This window comes from Dreissena polymorpha, chromosome 14, assembly GCF_020536995.1.
Source record: "Dreissena polymorpha isolate Duluth1 chromosome 14, UMN_Dpol_1.0, whole genome shotgun sequence".
Taxonomy (NCBI): domain Eukaryota; kingdom Metazoa; phylum Mollusca; class Bivalvia; order Myida; family Dreissenidae; genus Dreissena; species Dreissena polymorpha.
Window position 1 is genome coordinate 72,658,559 of NC_068368.1, and position 5,130 is coordinate 72,663,688.

Below are 5,130 nucleotides of genomic sequence, written 5' to 3' on the forward strand. Positions count from 1 at the left end.
AAATAGCCTGACATGTTTGGAGACAATAAATATTGATATCATTACCCATGAAATGATTGAGTCTGATCCAAGGAATTACTAACTCTGTGGACTTGAAGAATCACCAGGACTGATCAGCACTTTCAAACACCTTTACAAACGTAATAGTAAGATATATAAATGCATGTTTCTGTACATTTTATGTAAAAACAGCAACAAACAAATATACTGATTAAATGCAGATAAAAATACAGTTTGAATACACAGGAGGTACTTCATACTAAAGTTCAAATAACCAAGTGTATATTAAGCCTAGATGATAAGCTAGAAATAAGGGTTTGATGTTTTGCAATGTTATTGAATAATATTGCTACACACATGCATAAATATGTATGATCTGAGTGTTTTCATATAACATACATTTAACTGTCGTTGTTTTGCATTATTTTCTTATGCAAAGTTTTAGTAAAGACTGTGTGGTTTATAATTAATTTGGAATGCATATGTATTATGCATGCATTTTATAATCTTCACATACTGTGAAAAGCATGAGATGCATAAATTATTTAAAATAGGTTGAAAGGCTGAAAAAGCTATTAATAATTAATCACCTTTATTAAAGATTTACATGTCTATTCTTTCTTGGTAGAAAGGATCTTCTGCGCAAGGTATTTTGTTGGCACCTTGTTCCTGTTCATGGAGTTTGGACAAATTCCATCCACAAATGATCAGAGCATACCCTGGTGTATCTGCAACATTAATATACACAAAAAGGTCTAACTTAATACTGAAAATTTAAAGGGACTGTCAACCACGAATGACGTAAAAAGCAAAATTCTGAAATACCGTATTTGTTTACAATTATTAGTTTATATGGATTAAAATATCACGACTGGTAAATTACATTACTTGAAAAAAGTTCATATTTTCAATATATTCGGTAATAAAATTTCGCGATGTGAAATCGAAAGTACATCGCGAAAATAGGTGACATAACGATATACACACTATAAACAGCGCAAGTAGATTGATCATTATTTATATAATATATTCAATTCACAACGCATGCACAATTTGCATTCCTGGGTTTACCACGTGACGATGATGATCAATCTACTGGCGTTATTTATAGTTAACTGGCAGTTACCTGGTAGACATACCCAGTAAAATTTATTACCGAATATACTGAAAACATGAAAACTTAACATCTTTTTTCAAGTAATGTTATATACCAGTCGTGATATTTTATTCAATATAAACTAATAATTGTAAAAAAAAAGGTATTTTACAACTTTTCTTTTCTTCGTCGTCGTGGTTGACAGTCCCTTTAAATTTGTCACAGAGATAAATGTAAAATGCTAGTTTGTGCGAAACATGGCAAATAATTTAATATACACAGTGGGGCAGGGTGTTGATGTTTAATCCACTTAAATTGTACCAATCAATATAGAACAAATAGCCTTATGTTGTATTAATAAGAAAACGGTTTTATTATAAATGCCATTTAAGTTCATTAGATTACAATTTCAGGCATTTGCGGAAAAGAGGAGCTGATTGTTGATATTTACATTGGTGTGGTCCGGTAACATAAATATTCAATGTCAATCTGCTCAAATTAATCATTCAAATTTAAGATTCAAATCATGGTGTAAAATGTCAACAAATTAGCCCATATAAACCAAATATAATTAGTTTATAACCCGATTACCGTAATAACTCTATGTTTTTGGACACTCTAAGTTTTCGGACACCCCTTTTTTTAGCAAAAATAATTATTTTTCGTGACTCTTAATTTTCGGACACACGAGTTTTCGTCCATAATTAATGTCTCTAAGTTTTCGGACAGTATATTTTACAGCGCTATTTTACCAAATTTCGGTCCTTTTATCGATATCTAATTACACTTCGATCATGGGGTTTTACAACAAGATAAACATCATAAAACATGGCAGGTGCATGCCTGAGGGCAACGGACCATTTCATTTGCGTTATTGGGCAAATAACCTTGTAAACCGGTATTTAACAATGGTTTCGCCCGATAGCATAAGCGTTATGACAATTACCGGGGGTAGTGCCAATTAACAGTTTAATTATCTACCGCAATGGTACTCCCCCTTCTCAGTAAAATAACTGTGGCAAATACTAAACGCTTCAAAGTTTGATGCACCCTATTGCAAGTTTTACAAACAATGGAAGGTGTTAGACAACAACTATCGGAAATGAACGAACAAATAATTTATAGTTTGCTTTTTTATTTCGTTTATTACAGGTTCATACTAGCGAGTATCGGTACATCACATGCTCATCTTTGAACTCGTTGGTCAAAGTACAACCTTGAAGTAACTTTCTGTCAAATAAATTAAGCATTTAAAATGCAGTGCAAACATATATAACTGTAATTTGTACTATACGGCATGGTATTTACAAGCGCGTGCTAATACCGGAAGTCGTTGATAAAATTGACGCTATTTTCGGACACATCAATTTTCGACTCTAAGTTTTCGGACACCTGTATTTTGTGAATATATTTCGTATCTAAGTTTTCGGACACGAAAAAAAATAATTATTTTTAAGTGTCCGAAAACATAGAGTAATTACGGTAATACTAAACAAAATGTTTGTAATAATTTTGCTTGCCATGAACATGGTGTACTACTCCTACAAATACGATATTTATCGCTTTAATCCATGCGGTTTTCGTAGCATGATTACTTGGCAATTTGTGCAGCGTTAAAGGGTTGCCATATCTGCCAACTTTTCCCCAACAATTTTGACATTCAGGCATACAACAATAGAATTTTCCCATTGTTTACTTTTTGCGCCGTGTACTTCTAACAGACTGGAAGTGAGCGATACCTACCCGAATGGGAGACTACTCTAATGATACTTACTTTCGAAAATCCGAAATTATACCGATAAGGGGACAGGTATAGTTTACACAAAGCGATGGTATATTTATAAAAGATATAAAACTATCAATAGATGATTCTATAAAAAAAATCGGTATGGTAATACCAGTAAAGGATTTACTTGTTTCCAGCCTATTTTCTTACCTCTGATTTCCTCCTCGTTGTCAAGGTCATTTTTTTAATTTTCATTTATGAATGCAAAAGGTATCTGAAATACCAGCTTAGCAAAAAAATGCAGTTGTAATTGAATAATATATTGGAGATATAAATTCGCGATCACATTGATTCACGCAACGCCATTTTTTTCTTTCGACAGGAAACGTTCATCAAGTTAATTTTATTTTACACGGAAAAAATCTTAATCGAAAATCATCTGTCGTCAACAAAAAGTGGCCATACCTATTGATTTTTATTTGTAAAAGTGATCATTCATGATAATGTTGTGCTGTTTTTACCGTCAGCGTCTACCTCGTTGGCACATGGCCTGCAGCTCTGTCTCGGTCGGGTACTGTCCCAGGGAGCGCATCACCGTACCCAGCTCTCGCGTGGTTATCGTGCCGTCCGCGTCCTTGTCGAACAGCGAGAACGCCTCATTGAACTCTGCATGTTATGATATAAGTGAGCCTCGCTCTGGGAAAACGGAACTTAATTAATGTGCGTAGAGTGTTGCCCCAGATGAGCGTTGCAGTCCGTACGGGTTTATCAGAACGACGCTGTGCGCATAGACTCGATTTTCGGTAAGAAGAAACTTCTTTCAAGAACAAAATTCCATTATTTTACCCGGTTAGCATATGAGGGCTGCATAGGCTTATCTGGGACGACACTCTACGCACATGCATTAAGCCAAGTTTTTCAAACCATGCTCAAATAATAATACAAGGTGCAGGCTGGATATGTGATAGCGTTACCAGTGGCCATAATGACCACTGGCTTCAAATTCATTTTCGGCGGCGCTCACTTTACCCATTTTTAACCAATAAGATGTAAGTTTACTAAATACGTTCTAACTTTAACTGAAAGTTTAGGAAGTCATAAAGCAAACAAAGTTAGTTGTTTGTTGAACTCATACCGTCAAGAACGGTAGGTTGTTTGGCCAAATATGTTTTCGTTAACATTAAATCACTTAGCATACGTGTACAAAGGTTAATTGACCGAGGTTATAATCGAGACTGAAATAGGTAACTATTAAATACAGCAAAAATGTGTTGTGCTTGTTTAATGTTGATAAAGGTAACATACCTTAAGATTTGCCTATGATAATAATACATGTATAACATATTTTAAAATAATGGCATGTGTTACGAATGTGTATATTTGAACTTGAAATAATCTATATACAACATACGCAATTAACCCATTTATGCCTAGAGTCTAGAAAAAATGTGTTGGCAAACAGCGTAGACCCAGATGAGACGCCGCATGATGCGGCGTCTCATCAGGGTCTGCGCTGTTTGCTTAAAGGAATTTCTGTAAGAAATATTCTCAATATAGAAATAAATATACTACACATCCCTAATTTGGAAATGAGTTGATCCAATTTAGAAGGATGGGAGAGTCCACTAGGCATAATTGGGTTAAATCAACTTAAACAAGTTTATATAACTGTGCCGCCTAATAAGTTTGTAAATAGTAGTCAGTACTTATTATAGGTTGGCAATAAAATATTGCATTAAGTGTTTATATCATAATGCAATAAGATGCTTAAAAATATATTTGTTGAGTACACTAATTTAAATCCAAAAATATAAACCATGCGTTGTATAGTGCTGTGTAACCTGTTTTCTCCGGTTGGTTTCTTAATATACAAATGTTACCACCAGTTGAAACAACTGATTCCATGGTGTAGTGGTTATCACATCTGCTTAACACGCAGATGGTCCTGGGTTCAATCCCCAGTGAAATCACACTTTTTGCTTCACAAATCGAATTAATTTAAACATTAATATTATCTGTCTTGTTTTACTGAAACACGAATTAATTTTCAAAAAGGATATTCGGCGTCTGTAATAGTAATACAGCAGGTAAATTGACGTTGTGCAAATATATTTTAAAACAATACAAATAATAGGCTTTTTAAGAAAAGTTTACTAATCGAACGGTTTGTGCGGCAGTGGGCGTGTTTGTTTGTACAGTGTATTTCAGAGTTTATAAGGTCGTTCCGCGCCGAAATGTGTGCATTGGCCTAAAAATGTACTGATACGATATTGTACTAACTTAATGTATTTAAACATTGTATATACTT

The 5,130-nt window shown here is 34.1% G+C and overlaps 1 long non-coding RNA gene, 1 other non-coding gene and 1 pseudogene across 2 annotated transcripts in view; 1 reads left to right on the top strand and 2 right to left on the bottom strand.

Annotated features, from left to right (window-relative positions):
* Window positions 1-725, bottom strand: part of LOC127858576 (uncharacterized) — a 1,440-nt gene extending 715 nt beyond the window's left edge. Inside the window, exons 1-2 of the long non-coding RNA XR_008038976.1 lie at window positions 591-725; window positions 46-130 (exon numbers count right to left, since the gene is read on the bottom strand). This is a non-coding gene — a long non-coding RNA (uncharacterized LOC127858576). The remainder of the gene's footprint in view (window positions 1-45; window positions 131-590) is intronic.
* LOC127857479 (calmodulin-like) overlaps window positions 1-3,855 on the bottom strand; it is a 5,478-nt pseudogene extending 1,623 nt beyond the window's left edge.
* Window positions 3,856-4,719: 864 nt separating this feature from the next.
* On the top strand, window positions 4,720-4,792 carry Trnav-aac (transfer RNA valine (anticodon AAC)). Its single transcript has one exon. It is a non-coding gene; the product is annotated as a tRNA-Val (tRNA).
* The last annotated feature ends 338 nt before the right edge of the window (window positions 4,793-5,130 follow it).